The sequence below is a fragment of the Corythoichthys intestinalis genome, chromosome 20 (genome assembly GCF_030265065.1).
Source record: "Corythoichthys intestinalis isolate RoL2023-P3 chromosome 20, ASM3026506v1, whole genome shotgun sequence".
Lineage (NCBI taxonomy): Eukaryota > Metazoa > Chordata > Actinopteri > Syngnathiformes > Syngnathidae > Corythoichthys > Corythoichthys intestinalis.
This window is the reverse complement of record NC_080414.1, coordinates 14,005,310-14,030,079: the sequence shown is the minus strand read 5'-3', so window position 1 is coordinate 14,030,079 and position 24,770 is coordinate 14,005,310. Positions and strand designations below refer to the sequence as shown.

The 24,770-nt window shown below is 40.3% G+C and overlaps 1 protein-coding gene across 3 annotated transcripts in view; it reads right to left on the bottom strand.

The window, feature by feature from the left end:
* The window catches only part of cdh19 (cadherin 19, type 2), a 337,720-nt gene that overhangs the window by 279,419 nt on the left and 33,531 nt on the right, over positions 1-24,770 (bottom strand). Inside the window, exon 1 of one of the 3 annotated variants that reach the window (XM_057824225.1) lies at positions 7,969-7,990. The exons of the other annotated variants lie outside the window; for them this stretch is intronic. The gene's annotated coding sequence lies outside the window, so the exon portion shown is untranslated. Of the gene's footprint in view, positions 1-7,968; positions 7,991-24,770 lie in introns of those variants that run through there. 3 annotated transcript variants of the gene reach the window in all.

Sequence of the window (24,770 nt, the reverse complement as noted above, 5' to 3'; positions counted from 1 at the left end):
GTAGTTTGGGCCATTCCTCCATGCAGATCTCCTCTAGAGCAGTGATGTTTTGGGGCTGTCGTTGGGCAACAGAGACTTTCAACTCCCTCCACAGATTTTCTATGGGTTTGAGATCTGGAGACTGGCAAGGCAACTCCAGGACCTTGAAATGCTTCTTACGAAGCCACTCCTTTGTTGCCCTGGCTGTGTGTTTGGGATCATTGTCATGCTGGAACACCGAGCCATGTCTCATCTTCAATGCCCTTGCTGATGGAAGGAGATTTTCACTCAAAATCTCTCGATAATGGCCCCATTCATTCTTTCCTTTACACAGATCAGTTGTCCTAGTCCCTTTGCAGAAAAACAGCCCCAAAAGCATCATGTTTCCACCCTCATGCTTCACAGTGGGTATGGTGTTCTTCGGATGCAATTCAGTATTCTTTCTCCTCCAAACACGAGAACCTGTGTTTCTACCAAAAAGTTCTATTTTGGTTTCATCTGTGTACTTCCCGTGTGGTTCTGGGACTTTTGCTCACCGTTCTTGTTATCATTTTGACGCCACGGGGTGAGATCTTGCATGGAGCCCCAGATCGAGGGAGATTATCAGTGGTCTTGTATGTCTTCCATTTTCTAATAATTGCTCCCACAGTTGATTTCTTTACACCAAGCGTTTTACCGATTGAAGATTCAGTGTTCCGAGCCTGGTGCAGGTCTACAATTTTGTCTTTGGTGTCCTTCAACAGCTCTTTGGTCTTGGCTATAGTGGAGTTTGGAGTGTGACTGACTGAGGTTTTGGACAGGTGTCTTTTATAGCGATAATGAGTTAAAACAGGCGCATTAATACAGGTAATGAGCGGAGCCTCGTTAGACCTCGTTAGAAGAAGTTAGACTTCTTTGACAGCCAGAAATCTTGCCTGTTTGTAGGTGACCAAATACTTATTTTCCACTCTAATTTGGAAATAAGTTCTTTAAAAATCAAACAATGTGATTTTCTGTTTTTTTTTTCACATTCTGTCTCTCATGGTTGAGGTTTACCCATGTTGACAATTACAGGTCTCTCTAATCTTTTCAAGTAGGAGAACTTGCACAATTGGTGGTTGACTAAATACTTATTTGCCCCACTGTATGTTGCCTTGGGTACCAGATTGGTCAAGAACGGCCCTGTGTCAATGGCACTTAAACATTATCACTCAGTGCTAGCCATCCCAGTTAAAAGTGACTTAATATCTATGAAGATCAGTGGCAGACAACGAGTTAAGGTGATTCATAAAAAATTGTCTAGCGCCACGTGGAAGCTCCTCCGGGTTTTATTCTTGCACAGAAAGCATGAAACCGTCATACCACCTCCGATTTGGCTCTGCGCGCCTCATCCTGTCGATGCCATCTGGCGGGAAACGCCAGCTCGAAAAAGGGTCAGGCGCGTTCCCGCCGTCTGATTAATCGCGGCGCTATTCGCGAAGAGGTGACGAGTCCATTAACCCGTTTTACCCGAACGTCGCGGATCGCCGTGGCGCGCCAAGCAGCTACAGACAGGGAGCCCAAAAATAAAACGTTGGAATGAGAGAAGTGAGCACCTGCGTAAAGGGATTGTCTTTGTTTTTTTATAAACATAAAAAGCAGCGAGATTAGCGGCCAAGCTAGTTTCCTGTTTGTTGCAGCCCCGGGCGTCAGGCAAACATGCATCATAACGACTTCCTCTATGAAAATATTGATTTCGTTTCCCTGCCGCTCGGATTTTTATACAAAGCAGATTGAAGTCATAGTGAAGGTCAAGGTAAAGGACCCGGAACACCGCAAGAGTTGAAAAGGCGTTTTTGTTCAAATCCTTTTCACCAATCCGAGAGTTTGGGGAGTTCTACCTTCGGTGATGTTTTTTGGCGCAGATTAAAAGAAAATCCTTGGAAATCGATACAAAAAGATCCACGGCTCAGTCTTTTTCGATTAATATGTATAAAATTCCACCTTCTTACATGCTAAGTCCTTGGACTATGCTTGATATTTTGTTATGCCATATCTAGCCTTGAGAGCAATTGTTTGGACTTTATGAGTGGCATTCATAACTTGAATATGTTTAAAAACAAAATCACCAAGGCCAAACTAACACACGTAAGCGCTGTTTCTCCGGAAATAGCTATAGTGCAAGTCAAATAACCAGAAAATTGTCACTATGATCCAAGCATAGACTCCACTATCAGTTTTCAAGAAAGCTCCCACAGACATTGCGCCACGCCTTCCCATAAGGGGCCTGACCCAGGCAGAAGTTGAGTTGGCTTTCACTTTGATAAACTCAAACACTCCGTGTTCTAACCCCAGATTTAAGTGGAAATAGGACAAATGTTTTACTGCATACAAGCAGGCAGGAGTGTCTGAAGAGTGATTTGGTCGAGGATTCAAGGTAACTATTATATTTTTCGCACCACGCATGCACTTTGAAACGTTGTGAATACAATAAAATGAATGGGGAAAATTAGCCTAACTTAAGCTTGAAATATTTACGTAAAGTGAACGAAAACTGCCCGATTTTTGCTTACCATGAATCTAGACTGTTTTACGTTCATATCTGTACAAATTCCGCGATATAAGCGTTTATTTACAATCATTTTAATTTAAAAAGCTTGTTTCGTGACAGTCGCCATGTTGGATTACACAATACCGTAACTTTTGCTTGAAATATTTACGTAAAATGAACGATAACTGCCCATTTTTTGCTTTTAACCGAGAATCTAGAGTGTTTTACGTTCACATCCGTAGAAATTTGTTGTTGTGAATACAATGAAATGAATGGGAAAAATTAGCCTAACTTTAGCTTGAAATATTTACGTAAAATGAATGATAACTGCGCATTTTTTTGCTTTTAACCAAGGGTCTAGAGTGTTTTACTTTCATATCTATAGAAATTCCACAATATAAGCATTTATTTACATGATTTTTCAACTTAAAAAGCTCTTTGTTTCGTGACAGCCACCATCTTGGATTACACAATACCGTAAGCTTCGCTTGAAATATTCACGTAAAATGAACAATAACTGCCTGTTTTTTTACTGCTAACCAAGAATCTATACTGTTTGATGTTCATATCTATTAAAATTTCGCGATTTAAGCATTTATTTATAAGAATTTCCAACTTAGAAAGCTCTTTGTTTTGTGACGGCCGCCATGTTGGATTTTGTATCTCTACACAATAGAGGAAATCAACCTAAATAAGTTGTGATTGTATATATAGAAGAAAAATACTACTTTTGATTTTGTTCAGAAAATTTAGATGGTTCTGGATGCTTTCCTCATGTATTAAGTTTCTGATGTGAAGATTGAATGATTAAGCCGTTTTGGGCAAAAACTTATATGGTATGTTAAATATTGCTATTGATCCTGAAAGTATAGGTGATTATCTCTGCATTTGGTGATTTGTGTGCATATAGTCTAAAATTTGAGAATTTTATCGCCATTTTAAGTTTTGTTATACTTGTATAGAAAAATAATCAATCTGGATTTTATTAGGGAAAGACTGAATTTTTTTATGTTGCTGCTCATGGAGACTCATATATGCCTAAGGGAGGTGCCCGTTTTGGTTTTAGGTCGCTAGCGGCTTTGGTTTTGAAAATATTTGAATTTTAAGTTTTTTAAAATAGCCCCCTTACGAAACGGTCTCAAGCCCCGTGTCCCGTCAGCTGATAGTGAAGTCTATGATCCAAGTCACAAGTAAGTCCCGAGTCTTACCTGTTGTGGGCAAGTCAAGTCAAATCGAGTCACGAGGTTATGCGGAGTCAAGTTCAGCCAAGTCTCGAGGTCATGTTGAGTCGAGCAGAGTCACAAGGTTGTAAAAACGAGTCGTTTCCAGTCAAAAGGTTGTCAAGTTGAGTCGCAGGTTTGTCAGGCCTTCACCATTGTTCGCCAGCCTACCCACAGAGCACTCTTTTTTTTTTTTTTTTTTTTTGAGAAAACCTTACTGTCAATGTAAAAAAAAAAATGCAGTACAGTTTACAGGAATAAACCAGCATCAAGGTTTTACAAGCAGATCACTGGCAGGTGGGACCCAATCTACAATCCAACATTTTCGAGTATGCTTTTCTTTGTCTCATTAGTCGTGTAGTCTTGAGTTACTTCCTCACAAGTCGAGTCGAGTCTCGGACCATCCTAGCTTAAGCAAGTCAAGTCCGTGTCTGCGTTTTGTTTTCATCAACTCAGAGTCAAGTTGCGAGTCATCAAATTTGCGACTTGAGTCAACTCAAGTCCGAGTCCCTGTGACGTAAGTTCAACTTTCTGCAAATTACCTCTAGAATTACAAGGCCAAAATAAAAAGAGTCAAAAGAATGTTTTTTAGACCTCACAAAACCTAAGAAAAACCTGCCTCGGGAATCAAAAGCCCGCATAGCGTGATTGTTTGGCTTTACAAAATGACCACTAGGATCAATGAGTTTAACGTTGATACTCATCTAAGCTTTATACATCTTGAAACTCGAAATGTCACATTCATGAGTGTCTGATTGTTATGCCTCATGCAGCTTTTATCCCTATTGCTTTGGTTCCACAAGCACATGTTTTTTAGGAAACAAAGTTTGGTAACACTTAATTTGACAGTAGTGTCATAGGATGATCATAATTATGACATGACACTTTCATGTGGCAAATGATGTCACTTTTGGATGGATGTAAAAGGTATGAGCAGGACATAATGGAGTTGGTGACAAAGTTTGCCGGAAGACACTTAATGGTGTTAGTCACAAGCATTCATTAATGTTAATGACAATCTGATCAAGTCACTGTCAAATAAAGTGATACCCAAAGTTTTAAAGCCACAAAAAAATATATTTTTTTAAAATCACCGGGAAAAATATGCAGATGTGTGATTGTTATGCCGCTTAGAGAAATGTTGTTTTGACTACAGGCACTTGAAATTCTTAAGATTGATCGTTTTGACAGTACTAGCATCTGATTATTAAGGCACATAGATAGTCTAATGTAACTCACACAACAAATACAGTATGCTTCATCACAAGGCAAAATATACAAGTGCATGATTGTTATGCCACAGTTAGCTTTCACAGAAATTGCTTTGACAACACCGATTATTTCGACTTCACTAGCGTATGATTATAAGGGTATATGCCATTTTAAAAAAAAGAATCACCATGAAAAATTTGCAGATGTGTGATTGTTATGCCACTTAGAGAAATATTATTTGAACTACAGGCACTTGAAATTCTTAAGATTGATCGTTTTGACAGCACTAGCATCTGATTGTTAAGGCACATAGAGAGTGTAATGTAACTCACACAACAAATACAGTATGCTTCATCACAAGGCAAAATATACAAGTGTATGATTGTTATGCCACAGTTAGCTTTGGCAGAAATTGCTTTGACAACACCGATTATTTCGACTTCACTCGCGTATGATTATAAGGGTATATGCCTCACTTAACTTCCAACTTATTGGCTGCCGTTGACAGCGATAGACAAACAGTTTGTGCTCCAAAATCTATGTTTTAAAGGTGCAACGTTGCATACAACAGGCGCCTCAATAATAATAGTAATACAAATAATCGTCGAGTAGACGCGTTTCGACAACAACACACGGGTGTTGATTATGATTAATGGAACAGGTGCCTACGCTTTTACTCATCTTGTCAAGATACCGCTTCCCGCTTGACGTCCAACAGTCGAGTCATTTATAATCATTTTATTGTGTTTACTGCAGGAATTGTACAGGTAGTCAGCCATTTCCGAACGCAAGACTGCTAAGATTTGGATGTGAGTGTTTTTTTTTTTAATTGGTCATAAAATACTGGGATTTAACAAAGTCCATTTTTCTGTCCGATTCACTTTATGTCATCTGTCATTACTAATAACACACGTTTTTTTAGCTTCTGGGTTTATAGTCAAATCTTCTATTGATCTTGTGATGTCATCTCACTTACATCATCTTTTTCCTATTTAATAATGATCTCTACGCAGTATTGAGGCTACTAGTAAGGTTACTGGACACAGCCACACTTTCAAAAAATCCATAAAACCAAAGTTTCTTTTTGAATTTTACAGCATAGCCAGAGGGATTTAAGTTTTCTGAAGCATTTCTTCGTCCAACAGTAAGCTGTGTTCTATTTTCAACAGTCTTTGATTTGCAACTCTTTCAAAACTTGGTTTTTCACATCACACATCTAATTGAGACTCCCAGATTTATTGTCTTTTTCTTCTTTGGTAAATTTAGTTTTCCGTCGCGCTGTTTTGGAGCGAGATGCTATCGCCGCAAACTTTCCCCCCTCCTTCTTTCTGTTGGTTTTTGATAAGAGACAAAACACTTTCGTAGCCTCAAAGAGAGCCGATGCCGGCGCAGATGAAGCAGACGAATCATTTGTACACGACGGCAGAAGCGGCCTGTGAATAGGACGAATAGAGTAGCCTGTCAGTGAACCCGCTAGACGGAATGGGTACTACGTCTTGGTCAGTGCTATTGTGTGTACTCTTGATTACAGAGGTTGTTATCTTTCCCTCACACTTTCTTAGGGGTGACTTCCTTCAAGGCTGTGAAGGGGGTGCTTGATGTAACCAGTGCTACACGGGAGGTAGAGCTTCACTTTGTCAACAGCAGTCTTGTAACTGTCAAGAACATTGTCTCTAGACCACATTTTAAAGGTCTTGGATCTTCAACTCCATTAATGTGATATTAAAGGAAGTCAGCGAGTAAAACTTTCGGAATTTTCGGACAATAAGCCGCAACTTTTTCCTTCATTTTGAATCCTGCAGCTTATTTGTTGATTTATTCGGGTTAATAGGTCACAGCCTTGAGTCATGAGAAGGACGTGCTGTAATATTCTGATACAGAATCATCCGAGGCACCCTAAAGTGCACACGGCGCCAATATTGTTTTGCTCACATGATGCGGGAGTGAGTTAGAGACACGGCCTGCCGAGAGCCGTACGTCTGTGTTAATGTTGAAGTTATATGTGCTATTAAAGACACAGAGTGCCAGCACGTCCTGTGTGGTATATCTTTACTAAGAAAAAGCACAAAACAAAACACGTGCGCTATAGACGCTATATATTTTTTAGACCTATTCTCATTGTTTTCAATTAGTCGTGCAAGTTATAGAGCAATTCATGGAAGCCCCGGTGTTATCTGATGCTGTAAACTCATTGGATGCGTTGCATAAAAGGCGTTATGTGGAAAAGCTTCAGTCTATCCATTCGCTAGATCCATATTTGATGCCTAAATCGATATTTTTCGACCCGCTGTCTTCGCCCTCTCTGCCTGACATCTGCTACCCTGATATCTACAACTATCTTGTCCACACAAAATCAGCCTATTCTCACAAAAGTTTGAAAAACTTTAAGAGCAGCACTCTAAGCAACATTACATTACTCCGTGTGACCCTTTACTTCCAATTTTCTAAAATGGCGACAATCAAAAAAAAAAAAAAAAAAAAAAAGGTGACTGCGACGCGTCACGGATAGGTGCATATTGGACTATTTCTTCAATAAAATACACAACTGTGTCTGCCTCATTTGCAAAGAGACAGTCGCGGAAGATACACAACGAGAAATTAAAGCAACTTGAAGCTAATTTAATTTCACAGCAGCAGTATTTCGCAAGAGCCCGAGGGTTGAAAGAACGCCACAAAGGCGAGATTGTTGAAATTATGTATTAAAAAATAATAATAATAAAGCAAATGTGACACACAGAAGGGCTTGCTAAAATTTCTTTAAATGTATTGTTCTACGTAAATCAGCCCAGGTAGCCCCCCACATTTTTACCACACCAAATCAGGCCCCCTTTGCAAAAAGTTTGAACACCCCTGTTTAACCGATGATCCGTAGACGAGGCCAGCTTCTTTCACTTGTTACCAGCTAAATATTATTAAAAAAAATAAAGATGGTGGAACAAATAAGCATCTTGAATTTGAAACGGTATGTTGTCGGCGATTAGCCTAGCAATGATCTTAATTGTGGTTGTCAGCCCAAAACCCTCTAAATATAGATTAAATGCATCTTACCAGATATAAAATGACTACTACATAATTTGTGGTAGTCGGTTGGAGCCCAGTTTTCTCGTCGAATTGCAGCAGTTCATCTCGCTCTCCTCTCCAGGTCTCTCAGAATACGGTAAAACTTCAAGTCTCTCCGTCTATCTTCTCTGTTTTTGCAACCGACCGCCACACACGCCTTCACCATTTTGATTATTAATGTTAACGGGCAGGAAAACACGGCATAATAGGAGGAATTTACGAAGCAGTAATGCGTTAACATGACTGGTAGACGGACAACATGGCGCGGGGGCGTGGCTGTTACGTCACGTGAGTAGGGTCTATTCTCGAACCTGAACGCACCCTAAAGTACAGGATGACAAATAAACAGAGCAGAGTAGACTCGCCACGGCTGGTAGTTTCTTCAATTTATTCAGAGTAAGTAACGCACCGCTTTTGACAGTCAGTAACGGTAACGGCGGAAAAAATAGTTAGATTACCCCGTTACTAAAAAAATAACGCCGTTATGTAACGGCATTATTATTCCCAACATTGGTTATATGCCTCATAACAATGCAAAAATTATACAAGTGTGTGATTGTTATGCCACTGTTAGCTCGGATAGTTTTCTTAAATTTAGTATTTTGATTCCAAACGCAGAATAAAATGCTAAGTTTATTTAAACTTGTTATTTATAAGATTAATAGCAATTTTCATGTGTAAAATTCACTTCAAAGCACATTGAATTGAGAATAAATGCCTTGTGAGCATTAACAAAGCCTTTAAAAAAAAAATCTAATTACATTGAACCGCTTAGCATATGTCAACTTAGATTACATTGGATTGGTTGTTGCAATATTAGTCGCTATCTACACACGGGTGATTGATGGGGACGAGGAATGAGTCCTGTCACGGTGCAATTACGCCGCTCTGACCGGATGTGTTTGAAGGACGGAGGCGTGGTAGAACAGTGGTAAGAGATTTGAATAGGGGGGAAAAAAAAAAAAAAGGCTGTCACGGTCGTGACTTTGCAACCAGCCGAGAGTTATCGTCTGCAGCAAATATCCCGTCTGAATGGCTTTGTGTGCTTTCTTCATTACAAGTCAGCAGACGGCTCGCGGGCGATGCTGCTGCTGCGCGTTCCATATTAATAAGGACGCCCACAATGCACAAAATTACATTCACAGGCAACACGTCGGCAGGACGTCTTTGAGAAGCTTTGGCGACTGGACTTTTGCGCTGCGGTTGTTTTTAAACTTTTTGATTGACTGCAACATCAATGGGCAAAATAATGATTTGGCTGTCATTGACGGTAATAGATGTCCAATCCAATGTTATAATAGTTTGGGATTTTTGTTTCACTATACAGTGGTACCTCTACATGAGAAGTTAATTCGTTCCAAGACTGTGTTTGTAAGTCGAAATGGTCGTATGCCGAGCAGGATTTTCCCATATGAATACATTATAATTCCATTGTTTTCTTCGAAAACCTACACTAAATCCTCAATAAATACTGCTGGTAATATTACAAATGGCAATTACACATGGCAAAACTAATAAATTATTAATTTTTTAAAAAATGAATATTAGTAATAATAATAATTCCTGTAATAATGTAACAAATCGGATTTAATGTGGCGGACATGTTTTACGTGCCATATCTGAACGCACTGTGCAGATAGAGGTTGACATTTTACTTTCTCTTTTAATGTTTTGTTTAGAACGCTGTCAACTGCGACTGACAGTCGGCGTGTTGTGTTGCACAAGTTCTGAAATAAATGATAAAAACCTGACGAAACTGGCGATTTCTTTGGTGATGTTATCACAATAATAATTGTCACCTTAACTTATAAAGACTGGCAAACGGAGGAGGACCGTGGAGATCGTAGATATTCTACGGCCGTATTGTTGAGCCAGTTCACGGATGCGCACCCCAATCTCATATTTTTTTCTCTCACTTTCATCTTCATTTCAATGGTGTCACTGTTTTCCTTGTTTCACCACCTGCACTAACCTTCTTGGAATATGTGTTGATTTCTCTCAAGAAAATCCACCGTGCTTCCGTCTGCGGTGCTGTCATGTCGTCATATTTCGAGCATGTGGCCGGATGTAGAAACAAATGGCCTGTCAAATTTCATGTCGGATGTCAAAAATATCGTGTCGAAGCAATCATACAGTATGTCGTGGTACCACTGTAGAGTGATACCTCTACATACGAAGTTAATTTGTTCCAGGACCTTGTTTGTAAGTTGAAATAGTTGTATGTCGAGCAGGATTTTCCCAGAGAATACATCATAATTCCATTAATTCGTTCCACAGCCCGAAAACCCAAACTAAATCTTCAATAACTATTTGATATTACAATAGCAAATATCAATTACAAAGGGGAAAACAAATACTTTATGAATACAAATTGGAATAATAATATAATAATAGCAACAATAATAACAATACCTGTAATAATGTAACAAACCGGGTTCTAATTCAGATTCAGAGTTCAGATTCAGAGTTGTGGCGAATGTTTGTGTAGCGTACCTGAACGCATCGCGTGGCTGACTTGATAGTGAGCCTTTTTAGTTGATGGAAAAAATGATTAGAAACATGACGAAGCTGGCGATGTTACCACAATAATAATTGCCACCTTAACTTATAAAGACTGGCGAACGGAGGAGGACATAGTCGTCATAGACCGTCTACGGTTGTATTGTTGAGCGAGCCATAACACGGATGTGCACCCCACGCTCATATTTTTCTCTAATATCTATGTTCATGTCAATGGTAACGGTAAGCATCACCCATTATTGTGACATCGTTCGAATAGAGACGGAACTGTATAAACTAGGGGTGTAACGGTACACAAAAATCTCGGTTTGGTACGTACCTCGATTTTGAGGTCACGGTTCGGTTCATTTTCGGTACAGTAGGAAAACAAAATGCAAAATATAAATGTGCTAGTTGTTTATTACACACCTTTTGTGCTTTCAACAATAGGAACATTAGCCTATACAAAGCTAGAATTGTGCTCAAAAAGTAGCGGGTATTTAAAGATCATCCAACAACAATTTGTCTTTCGGACCCCACGTATTGGTCAGCTTTCTTTCTGAAAGAAAGAAGAAAAAAGAAGTCCTGTGCTAAAGAGAAAAGCAATCCCGATGGCATCGATTTTAACATGTATTTTACAAATTAAATGCCTCAATGAATCTTTTTTTCTTATGAATGGTTTTCAAAAGCTTTATTGGTGGATTTTCTCAAGTTAAAGCTCCACACAGAAATTGCTAAATTTAATGGTGTAAGCAGGATCTGTGTATTATTCTTATTATTTAATTACAAGTGTTTTAGCTCATTTCATTTTATTTAAATGGGCTATTATTTATTTTATTATGTGTTTATATTTAACAAATGTGATGTAGTATTCATTTATATTGTATATTTTATGTTGTATAACTTTAGTTCCTATGTGAATATTAGTTCCTACTCGTTTTGTTTTGATAGGGTTTTGTATTGAACACAGGGCTGTGTTGGTTATTATTACAGCAGAGAAGACCGCAGTAAATCAACAAAGACAAGTCAACTGTGCCCCGATCTACCACTCAAGAGATCTGATGGACTCAAAAAGTGGGTTACGATTGCATATTAGTTTGAAAATCGACCAGATCCACCGTATTTTTACACGACTGACTTCCGGTTTGCCCGATCCTAGCTACCGGTAGTAGTATTGATGCAGGAGGGTGGCGTCTCGCGTCAAATAATAAACTCTGCCGTTCTTTTCGCGTGCGTCGTGTTGAGCCGCTTCTGGGACACGTCTAACACACGGCCGCACTGCAACTGGTGTGCATTGGCTGATTGAATTTAACGCCCGCGTTTCACTGTGTCGCGCCGTTGACATTTCTGGGTTATACTGTCCGACCGTGTTGATTCTCATTATACAAGAGAAGACGGAGTAAATATAATATTCACAAAGAAACTGTAACCCGATCGACTCACAGCCTCGAAAACTAAGGGTTACATTGCGTCAGAAACTCGTTCGGTACGCCTCCATTCCGAACCGAGCACCACGTACCGAAACGGTTCAATACAATACATGTACCGTTACACCCTTCGTATAAACGCAAAATTGAAATTTGTCATTTACACAGAGCGTCACCATGTACACGGCCCCTAAGTGATCATGTTGCAGTGCCATTGATTGCAATAGATTGATCGCAAAATTTGCGGCCAGATTAATCTATAATATACACTAATGCATGCCACATCTAGTCAAAATATTGGACATCTATTGCCATCACTGACAAGTGAATGATAACTATAACACATCAGAACAAGTCGTCTGCATTCAGAGCGAGCGATGTTTCCATTTTATTTTGAGCCCCTGATTCCGCGACCCCAAAGGGAAATGTGCTGTCACAGGACACGGGGAAGGTTATGAATATCATTATGGTCCTCTGCAGGCCAGCAAAGTTCATACCGTCACGCCTGGCGAATAAGTCAGATCCACAGTCTCCGCTCATTGTACTCACGACAATGAGTCGATACGGCTCCAGCCACTTGTAACACTGTAGATAATCAGATAGGCGAGCGGCACAATGGGAGGCGGCACGGGATTAGACCACTCCATGAAAGCAGAAGGGCTCGTGAGAGACTCTTGTGGCCTTTCATAAAGGTGGTGCAATGAAAAGGGGGGGGGGGGAATCATCCAGAGTCATTCTGCTTATCAAAACTTCCTCTTTTCATTTCCTGAGCTCATTTTTCTCGCGGGTGCTCAACCGGGGCGACGGGGTGCTTGTCAGTCCCAATCTTGGTCTGACAGGCTAATAATGAGAGGCCGTTGAATAATAATACAGAAAGATATCAGGACATGAAGTTGAGAAGCATGCGGAAAATAGGGGTCTTGATGCATTGGCCCATTTCCCAAGACGGATTCAGACTATCTGCGTTACGCTTTCGTAAATTCACCGAAACGCATTTTTTTCTCTGGAATTAATCCTCGGATATTTACTCCCAAAAAAAAACAACAACAAAAACTTGCTTTTTTGCACTCTTGAGGTGCCAGAACAACAAAAAAAATGCACATTTTTAGGAATACGTGTCAACCAAAGTTTGTTGAAGCGATATGCACTGTGTATCTCAACTAACATTGAAATGGCTTTGGACAGCAATGGCAGATAATGAGTGTCTACGCCATTTGACCCTCACGTGTTTGCAAATCCTACACCTGCTGCAAAGAGCTTTTGGCCAGAGGCAAATCCAAAGCCTCTAAATGATAGTTGCTACGCGAGCAGGAGCAGCTAACAAAGCGAGCCGCGCCAATTAGCTCGATAACAACCCTGGGGGAGACTCCGGTCGTGCTGAGATCAGACGTTGTCATAGCCCGTGGAGCCCAAAAAAAAAAAGCAAAAGCTCACCTTAATTATTCCGCTGTCGTGTAGCGATGTATTTTGTGGAAATTTCTTTGTATTCTTGTCAGTATTATTATCAATGAGGTAAATGAGCTTTTTTTAAGCTAATTCTGCACACGAAGCCGGTTTGACTTTGCAATATAGTACAGTGGTACCTCAACATACGATCCTTTCGACATCCAACGTAAAATTTGACTCATCAAATTTGATGAGAAGCATTGTCTGATGTGCATCTTGGCTCGGTTAAAAGAGCTGTCTGAAGACAAGAGATCAAGGGTTGCTGATTTGTATAAAGCTGGGAAAGGATACAAAATCATCTCTAAAAGTCTGGATGTTCATCAAACGACCTTCAGAGAAGTTGTCTACAAACGGATAGAGTTTGGCACTGTTGCTTCTCTTCCATGGAATGGCTGTCCACCAAACATAAGGCCAAGAGTTCAGCGCAGAATACTCAAAGAGTTAAATAAGAACCCTAGAGTGTCTGCTAAAGACTTACAGAAATCACTGGCACAGTTCAATATCTGTGCACATATCAATTATATGTAAAACTATGGCCAAGAATGGTGTTCATGGGAGGACTCCACGGAGGAAGCCACTGCTGTCTAAAAAAAAAAAAAAAAAAAAAAAAACATTGTTACTCGTTTAATGTTTGCAAAAAGGCATTTGGACACTCCACAGACATTTTGGCAAACTATTTTGTGGATTGATGAAACCAAAGTTGAATTGTTTGGGAGTAACACACAATGTCATGTGTGGAGGAAAAATGGAGCAGCTCACCAACATCAACACCTCATCCCCACCGTGAAGCATGGTGGAGGGAGCATCATGATTTGGGGCTGTTTTTTTTGTCTGAGGGCCTGGACAACTTTCAATCATTAATGAAGAATTCATTCAAAAGTATATCAGGATGTTTTGCAGGAAACCTGTCTGTCAGACAGTTGAAGCTAAAAAGAGGATGGATGCTGCAACAAGATGATGAACCAAAACACAAAGATAAATTAACTTCAGAATGGTTTTAAAAGAAAAAAACACACGTTCTGGAGTGGCCAAGTCAAAGTCCAGGCATAAACCCTATTGAGATGCTGTGGCATGACCTAAAGACAGCGATTCATGCAACGCCATTTTCCCACAAATTTTGAACAGTAGTAACTTGGCAGATATACAACATATCTGTGCCAAACTTCCTGTGCTTGGTGAGAGTTGTACCCTGAATGTTCCTGTAGGGGTCATTTGCTTCAACTCTGCAGCGCCAACTAGTGACAACAGAAAGTCACTCATTTTACCTATACATGTCCAGTTCCTATCAGGTTGGTCATTGTAGTTACAAGACCGTTTGTAATACTACATTTTAAGGCCCATGTCCACATGTCTCTGTTGCCATGATGACCCTTTGTTCACCATTAAAAGAAAGATTTTTTTTTTGCTATGGACGTAGTGAACAAAGTCACGCCCAATTAGAAGATTCATTTTGGTTTTGAATAAGGGCATAACTGCACAGCTGAGTTGCGCCTCCTTTTATGTAGGCCCCTCTTCAATAGGGTTTTTTTCTCCAAGGTGTGTGAATGCATTTTTAATCCCCCCCCCCCCCCCCCCCCAAAAAAAGAGGCGAGTTTCAAGCAAGTTAGGTTCTCATGATGACATGATGAGAGGGGGACCATCTGCCACCACCCTGACCTGCGTGACAGCTGAGTTTGCGTAACATCCGAGTTGCGCCAAACTGCGAGGGCCCATTCAGTCCTGCTTGCAGGCCTCGTTATTATTATTATTCATATTTGTATTTATAATTTATTTGCTTTGTTTTGTGTAAGTGCTATTTGTAATTGTACCTGCAGTGTTTATACAGAATTTAGCATGGGTTTTTGGGCTATGGAACAAATTAATGGAATTAAAATGTATTCTTATGGGAAAATCCGGATCAACATACGACCATTTCGACTTACAAACCAGGTCCTAGAACGAATTGAATTTGTATGTAGAGGTACCAATGTATTTAGTAGGGCTGAAAAATGCATGATTTCTGCTCTTTTGGTCTTGAGTGGCCATTTTATGGTCATGTGTTGTTTTTCTTCAATTGTTTTTCGGTTTTACGCGCTTCCTGATGAAGTTCATTGATCCTCCAAGGTTCTGCGCCATCCCCTTGGCAAGAATGATTGGATGGTGAGAGTCACTAAAATGGGATTTTTAAAATGTCACAATGAGAAAAACATTGACCTTCAAACTTTATTGCTCTTGAACTAAGATTAGCTGGAGGTTCTACCTGAAGTCCACGCAGAACTAAACTAATTTAAAGAATCCATGCTGGGGGAAAAAAATCAGAAGTCTTCCATTTCAGGTTGAAGAGGCTTTTTTGTACCATTTCATCTGTTTACAAAGACGGACTTTATTACCGTGAATAAATGCAAATAGCTCCCCATTTTTCAAGGTAGTTTCACTTAGCGACATAAAATTTGGTCGACTTGTCAACAGTGTTGTTAATAACGGCGTTACAATATAACAGCGTTACTAAAGGCTAGAGCTGGGAATCTTTGGGCACCTAACGATTCGATTACGATTCAGAGGCTCCGATTCGATTATAAAACGATTATTGATGCACCCCCCTCTCCCCCCCCCCTTTTTTTTTTTTTTTTTTTTAATGTTTCGTACATTAGTTCCAAAATTGTTCAAAAATCCTCTCAGGCTAAACCAAACTACTAAATCATTATCAAGCTAACATATAACAGTAAACAAATACAAAAATAACAGTAAATAAAAAAACTCTAGTCCCCATTCTGTATCAGCAGCTTTAAAGTGCCTGTGACACGAAAAAGCATGTTTATTTCATAATACACGCGGTATTTTATGCTCCTGAATGATATGGACCGCTTGGATGTGTGTGGAAGCGATCGCTATATTTATTTAGTTTTTTGAATCCCGCGCCAGGAAAATGAGTGACTTCCGGCTTCGGTCTTGCATTAAGGAGGAGGGCGCTGTGACGTGTACGGTAGAAGACGTCCTCTTCACGCTACAGTGTACTGTTGTGTATGAGGACGAAGGATTCAGCTGATTTTGCGGATTAATACGTTTATTTTTCGCATCACGCCAGCCAAACGGCTGCAGAAAAATCATTCTGTATGAGGGAGAGGCGTACGCGCCTTTTTGGAGTTTCAAAAGGTTCCCATTCACCGTGGATATTTACTGTGGGACCATTGGATTTACGAGGAAGTGAGTAAACATCTTGTTTTGTATTATGTCAAATACGAATACAGCGATTACAAAGTAAACACTACAAACTTCCTTTAAATGAAGGACTACTTACGTTTGATCATTGATAGGCATGTAAAAAGCTCTCCTAATGCATTAGCAGCAGCACGTTAGCTGCGTTAGCTCCAGCCACCCTCCTCCGGGGAACGAACTGTAAATTGCTCTCCGCCGGGCGGTTTGCCGATCCGCTAAGACATTCGACAACCGGGTCGTCATGTCAAATAATCCAGGATAGCTATGTGTGATTTTCCGCTTTGAAGACTTTGAAACATCACTCGGTTCGGGTTAGCATATCGGCTAGCTGTCACGCCTTCTGGTTTGTTTACATTCTCCGAAGCCGGGGAAGGGAAATGACATATGTCCGATTTAGGTGTCATAAAATATCGTTCGGGAGGTGCGACAGTAAAGGTGAAGTCTACAGTTTTGACCATTATGGAGTAATTTTGCCATGTCGTCCTGAATAAATGCATTTTTATTATTTCATATTCCATTCAGCACAAGACTGTTATTTGTCATGATCATGCCATTTATTTAGCAATTGGGGAAAATACTTGGATAAAAAGAGTATCCTGTAAAAATATTCAAGTAAAGAGACAGAAACAATGACATTTTGCCGCTCTCTTCGTCGCGTTTTCCTCGTTGTGAATAGTTCCCCCTCAACGGGCTGACTGGTCCTTCTCAAGCCATTTATATACCTATTGGGGAAAAATACTTGGGTAAAAAGAATATCCTGTAAAAATATTGGAGTAGAGAGACTGAAACGATGACATTTTGCGGCTTTCTTCGTCGCGTTTTCCTCGTTCTGAATAATTTCCCCTCAATGGGCTGAATAGTAAAATCGATGAGCCAAGTCTACCGCTGACGTCATCCACCTGTTGGGGACGCTAAAGCCCTATAATGGTAGGCGTGGCTAACCGGCAGATTAAAAGACTAATTTCTCATCATCTGTGCTTTGCTAAATTGTTGTATATAGTCGAATCGTCTCAAAATATGATTCTAATTCACATAATAATGACATTTTAGACTCTTTTTCTCGTGTCATATGCTCTTTAAACTACATTCAATTAATTTAAGGTTGTGAATCAACTGTTACAGTTGTTAAAATTGCTCCAGTTATTCCATAATTTCCCTTCTGTCTACTTTTGTCAAAGTTTTAACACTATTTCATCATTTAAAGATAGATTCAAGACAAGATTCTGCCGATTTAGGAGTATTTTAGATAAAAAGTTAATTAGGTTCGCTACAACAGAGCCTTCTAGAGAGGTCTACTGCTTTAAGATGGCGGCTGTTTACTTACGCCGGAAAGTGTCATTTCGCATCTCTGTTCAATAATACATGTTCTAACACTGATGTCGTCTGTCATTTTGCATCTAGTTCTAGTTCGCTGACTGCGTTTTACTTCCGCTTTACCTGGTATAATTCAGTAATCGGAATTTGGATATTTGTGAATCGTTCTCGAATTTTCCACGGCTGAATCGCGAATAATCCAAGAAATGGAAAATTCGCACGCCTCTACTAACGGTGTTATCTTTTTTTCAGTAGTGAGTAATCTAATGAATTAATTTTCTCATCTTGGCAACACCATTACCGTTACTGAGAACGGATAGGCATGCGTTACTATACTGGGTGAATGACGCGATAAAGGTCTAAGGGAGACGGACTCACCAAGACGACATGCAGAGCAGGAGTGGGGAGGAGGCATAAAAGTTGTGACGCCGAGCAAACGCGATGCTAGGTGGCTCCAATAATACCTGACTGTAGCCGATAGCCTACAAACTACGCCCACGTGATATGGTAGATCTGTTAGACGTCACATAGCTATAGAACTAGATGCAAAATGACAGACGCGGCGGCATTAACAACGTGTACAGTACAGGAACTCGATGCGTTAGTAAACAGCCGCCATCTTAAAGCAGTGGACTTCTTTGGAAGGCTCTGTTGCAGAGAACCTTCCTCGCGAACCTTTGCCTGGCACGGCCAGACTGTTCTCCCTGTATTTTTCAAACACAGAGAAAAGTCTGGGAACCAGCCCATTAACGGCCTCTCGAGCAGGTGCAAAATCAATCGACAAATCAGATTCGTTTATTTGCGTGACGTGTTCTTAATGAGCAACGTCACTCTTGCGCGTCGAAAGTCGTCTCCACAACAACACAGATGGTGAACAGGAGAGCCGAGAATATGTTCCAATCCACGGTAAAATCAGTTTTAAATTACCAAAAACACATCGACACGAGTCATTGACAACAGTCTGTCTCGCGCTAGCCATGTTGAATAAACTCAGCTCTCCTCGTATGTTTACTTCCGCGCGCAAGTCCTTCGTCCTGCCCTCGTCGTTTTACTAACGTCGCTGATTGGTCCACTCCGCTGTCTGTTTGCTGTGGCTTGCTCCGCCCTGGAAATTGTATCCGCTGAATGGTGGCCAGACTCAATAGCTGAAACAGCGGTGAGTCTGGTGTACCAGGCAAAGCAAACCTAAGTAACTTTTTATCTAAAATACTCCTAAATCGCCAAAATCTTGACTTGAATCTATCTTTAAATGATGAAACAGTTTTAAAACTTCCACATGTCAAAAGTAGACAGAAGGGAACTAATGCAATAATGGGAGCGATTTTTTAACGGTTGAGTCAGGGTAAAGGGTAAATTAGGGTAAAGAATTGGGCTAGGGCCAATTGTCCCAAAAACCTTTTAAACTTCACATAGTGTGACCTATTTTTTTTTTTTTTTTTGTGGAAGAAAAAAATAAATAAACATGAAAATTATCACCAGTTATTTTGCCAAGTAACTAATTACTCTTACATTCAGGTAACAGTTACTAACGCAATTACTTTTTGGGAGAAGTAATTAGTAACTGTAATTAATTACTTTTTTCAAGTAAGATTAACAACACTGCTTGTCAATCACGAGAGAATGAACGGTGACATCTAGCGCTGCCAGTGGCAGCCAGTGAGTTAGCGTGCTCTCCAACAATGACGTTTATTCATCCTGACCTGTAGCGAGTGCGTAGTCGTCTCCGTATCAACACCGAACGTCCGCGCAATCAGAGCCATCAGCTCACGAGTCACTTATCGGGGGCCTCCCGCACCGCAATCAGATCGGCGAAAGCATAACACTGAATGTCGACTGGCTGCCACTTTGAATATGATTGGCCCGACGGTGAAATGAAGCGAGCGCGGTCGGAGCACGACTGCCTCGCTAAGAGGAGAGTGTATAATGAATGATGCCTTTGCTCCTTAAAGGCAGCCATTAGACGACTTAATCATGAAATATTGCTCCTCCGATGCGAGTGGCGTAGCACTTCATAATAAGCCGAGCATGCATTTTTCACAACATCAGACCTACTTTAAGGGAAGAGCGTGCTGCCCGATATTTTTTAAGAGTCAAGGGAATTTGTCATTCTTGAGACGTCTCGTATAACGTCGGTGTTCCGCAAGGATTTTGAATTATTAAAAGTATTTATTTTGCGTCGCCAGACTGCCTGAGATGCATCAAAGGCTTGTCGGTAGCAGAAATCAAATGACGGTTTGGAGATCACAGAGTTTTTGATTGAGATTGTGTGATTTAGGAAAAAATTACGAAGTACGGAAATAACAAAGCGGTGTAGAACCATAGGCGGAGTTTGACTTTTGAAGCAGGGGAGGGCACAACATGTTGATGACACCGAAATGCAGTGTCAGCATTAAAATTAGCTTACAAGAAAATTTATAATAATAAGTTGACAATGAGTGTTTGTTTCCCCATCATTCTTGAGGGGAATTCTAAATCAGGCTGCTTAGGCAATACTTTTCGCCAAGATCGTCATCCATTGAATATGGTACGCCCACTGGTGTCGTGCCAATGTGGTTACCCTAGTCAAAAATTGTATCCCCTGGGCGGAGCCATTTGGAGGTAAATTTGTGTCTTTATTATTCAATCTAAAAAAAAGTTGCTTCAATCAAAATATACATTTTCAACCAAAAAAAAGTCACTTCAATCAAAAAAACAAAAAAGTGAATGCAAAAATAAATTTGAAATTCAAAAAACAAAAAAAATGCATGTGAAAGCTATCTTTGATATTTTTTTTTTTTGATTGAAGAATTTGGACGTCTACTAGTGATAAACTCATTCCAATTCACAGCAGAAGCTTGTTTTTCTGTTTATTAGTTGTTTGTGGAATATCCTAGAATAATTTTGTGACCAATGTATCGATAATCGTATCGCCATATCGTCAGATCATCGTTATCGTGAGCTTTGTATCGCAAATCGTATCGTATCGTGAGGTACGAAGAGGTTCCCACTCCTATTTGTGACCATCTCTACGGACCTCCGTGAAGTTGACCCCCCTCCCCCATCAGGCACAAATCTATATAAAAATAATGTCAATCGTTTTTGCTGTAAAAGTTTTGTTTGTGCTGCTTTCATTTTAGAGATATTTACAATTCTTTTATTTGAGGTCAGCTAGGTTTTCTTAATACAGTATTATGCTTTTATTGAGATATTAATTTCGAGTGGGGGACGTCACTCGTTTTGCTCCTGCAGCTAATGAAGCGTACCAACTACTACTAACTGTCCTAACAACTAGCACGAGCGTAGCACAAACGAATGGCAACACTTCGGGACCATTTTGCAGTAAATGAGGGGCTTAGAGTGACATCATCACTCGAAATTAATATCTCAAGCCCCCCAATTTACTTAAAAATGGACCCGAATTTGTTTGTGTTATGATCGTGATTCGTTGTAGTTGTTGGGACACCCCTCTGTTATTAACCGATATAGTACGCTCCATTAGCCGCGGGAGCTATGCTAAGGGAAAGCTACGAGTGACATCACCACTCGAAATTAAAAGAATTGTAAATATCTCTAAAAGCAGCACAAACAAAACTTTTACAGCACAAACGATGGACATCATTTTTATATTTACCGTATTGGCCCTAATATTAGACGGCCCTGATTATAAGACGACCGCCTCTTTTTCACGCCTCAAGTTTGAAAAAAGACGTTTTGAACACCAAATTAATTTGTTTACAGAAAATAATTACAGTACATCCGAAACAAATGATTATAACAATATATTTGAGAGAAAAAGCATGTTATTTTGCCTCATTCAAATCTTAATATCTGAACATTTAAATATTTAAACTAAAGTGCAATCACATTCGTAAATGAATGCCTTCTGGTTTTTGAAATGTAAATAAACCAATCTATTGTGATAAAACAACAAAATTGCAATAACTGCATTAACCATCAAAATGAAGTCTAACTGTAGTCTTAAAACAAATCTGAATAAGGAAAAACCTTGCAATAAAATAATGCAAACTGGTTAAACTAAAAAGAGTAGCTGAGATTTGTCATAACAGAACATCACTTCAATGATATCTGGCGCCATCTAGCGTCATGAATGGGTATAATGTCTATACCGCGAATATAAGACGACCCCCTTTTTTTCAGTGTTATTTCAATGCAAAAAACACTGATATTCGGGCCAATATGGTATTTGCGTCTGATGGGGGGTCAACTTCACAGAGGTCCGTAAAGATGGTTACAAAGCACATATAGCAATATACCAAGTGTCGTCCTTTTTTTATCTTAACTTCTGGATCATCTTCTTGCCGTCGTGCGGTGGGATTTTGTTATTGTGTTGTGTGATTTTCCTGTTGTGCTGAGAGCCTTTTGCATTCGTGCTGCTAGCCATTTGCTGTCGTGTTGTGGCGATTAGGGTTCGTGCTTTTGCCAATTTGCAATCGCACTTCAGGAATTGGTGATCGTGTTTTGGCAGTTTGCATTCGTGCTTTTTTCTTTTGCAAAGCGTTAGTAATTAGGGTTCGGCTTTTGCCAATTTGCAGTCGCGCTTCAGGAATTTGGGATCGTGTTGTGGCAGTTTGCATTCATACTTTTTTCTTTTGCAAAGCGTTTGCAATGGCGTACCGCACGCAGGCTATTTTTAGACCGTGACGTCGCATCGTAAAGCGGAAGTAAAGCCGAAGTGGGACATTATAGACCCGCCCTCAAATAGACACAACGTAATTAGTGCTACTTTTCTCCGGTAATCTTTCAAAAACGAGCATGCCGATCACGCATTGCTTTTTTGGAACTTGTAGAAACGACTCTAGACATTACGACACATGAAGGATGTTTTCTTCCTACGTTTCCGGAAACCAAAAACTCGGGAGGAAAAAATGTGAAGACCGAATCAACTTGCGCAGACTTTAACACCAGCTCGGCGAATCCATTCTCGTTTCATATGCAGTAAACATTATGTTGGGTTGGCATGGTCTGTCAGAGGACAAAGAGGTAAGCCATTTTTAACTTATTTTTTAGCGCAACGTTGTGCCATACTGCTTCTGTCTGACAATGAATGACCTGAAAAGAATTACAATGGTATCTGACTGCCACTGTTGCAGTTTCTGTTTTATATATATATATATATATATATATATATATATATATATATATAACAAACTTTAGTAAGGGGGAAGTGTAAATAAATTATAGGATTAAGATGTGTTATCAATGAAAAAATTAAGTGTTCGTTGGCTGTCACTGAGTAGCATTTGCGATCGCTACACAAAGCTAACTAAATTACCCCCAAGAACGGTAAGAGACGTAGGACAACCAGAGGATATACCGTATAAGACAGACAAGGATGATGGTAAAGGATAGCTTGTTGAAACAGGAGAATGTCATTGTCAGTCGCGTCGATAAAAAAGCTAAAGCAATGCTTAGGTCGGCTCGTTTTTTTTCGTCTTTTTCAGCCTTTGACACTAAAGCCATCTCTAACTGAACATTTTTATGTTCTTCCACATCTTTGCCAGTCAATTTGGCACCAGGCACATCATTTTCGGAGAGAATTGGTAGGTTTAGCTCTGTAAACTCCTTCGTACACGATTTCCATTCATTTCCTATTAGGGACAAACGGCGGCTTGTCCCTACTTAGCAACACTAGCTAATGTCATGAATATTAATGAGCGGAAGTGATGTGTTGCTTGCGGTACGCCATTGGGGTTCGTGCAAAGTTTTTTTCTATTTGCAAAGTGTTTGGACTTTGCATTTCGCCTGACACCTCTCGGCCACCATACAAAACCAGTCTTAAGCCAATGGCACTAAAAAAATGATCATTGACTGCCAGCTCACCAATGAGTTAATAGGCCATAAATGACTATATCCAGATGCAAACAAAAAACAACAGCTGAGTCATACACGTTCCTCATTGCCTGCCTAAAAGTCACAGCATATCAGTTTACAAGAAGTCAACCTGGAATTGAAGAAACCATTGATTTTTGTCTATTCTCAAAATTCACTTTAGCTTCTCTCTCCCTGTACTTCTATATAACAGTCTACTAACATCCCTTGCGCATCACCTCCAGTCCATCCTGACATCAGCTGGTTTGGCTCTCGGATAACGGAAGCTTCCGGCTTCAAGTCGCGGCACCCGCTGAGCCTCTCTGAATTTCAATGTCTTTCTCCCGCACCGTGCCGGTCGCCTCCGTATTCATTCGGCGCTGATCATATCAAAGCCACTTTACTTCCTGCTCGCCCCCCCGTCGTCTGAACTTCCCGATTGCGGGCGCCGTAACGAGGGTCATGCAAATGTGATCTCCTTTGTTGGCCCGCAGCTGCTGCCTCTTCTTCACAGCCTTATCTCTCTTTGTGAATATTCACATGTGAGGAAATGAAACCGCCAGGCGATAAAGCGCCGATCAGAAAATACGTTTTAAATAAAAGCTCGCTTTGAAATACCAAGTGGCAACCGTAAACCTGGCTCGAAACTTGAATTTAAAACCGTAACGTGAAAGCCTTGAGCACATATTTAATAGCAGTACTGATTGTTTAACGAGTTACTAATTGAAACATCCCCTGCAAAACTCAAACGTCAGATGTAAATGGAAACGCAGCATGGAAGCTAAAATACGAGAGCTCAGTGAAATATTCATGCGCCGCGACTATTTTGGGGGCTGAAGGAGTCGGATGACTAAGCAGGCCCGCGCCTGGAAGGACCGCCGGGATTAATTGCGCTGGCGTGGGTGATTGCGCACCCACGGGAAACGTGGGTGTGCGGTTCTCCGAGCGCACCTGCAAGCGTGTGTTGCCTGAGAGGACCTGTAATAATCTCATGCTAACCCAATTTGAATGTGGGACGCATTGGAAACATCATTTCATCTTGAGATTCTGAAAGAGGCCTAATAAAATGTGGCATGCACATCAGTGAACTGGTTCGACAAT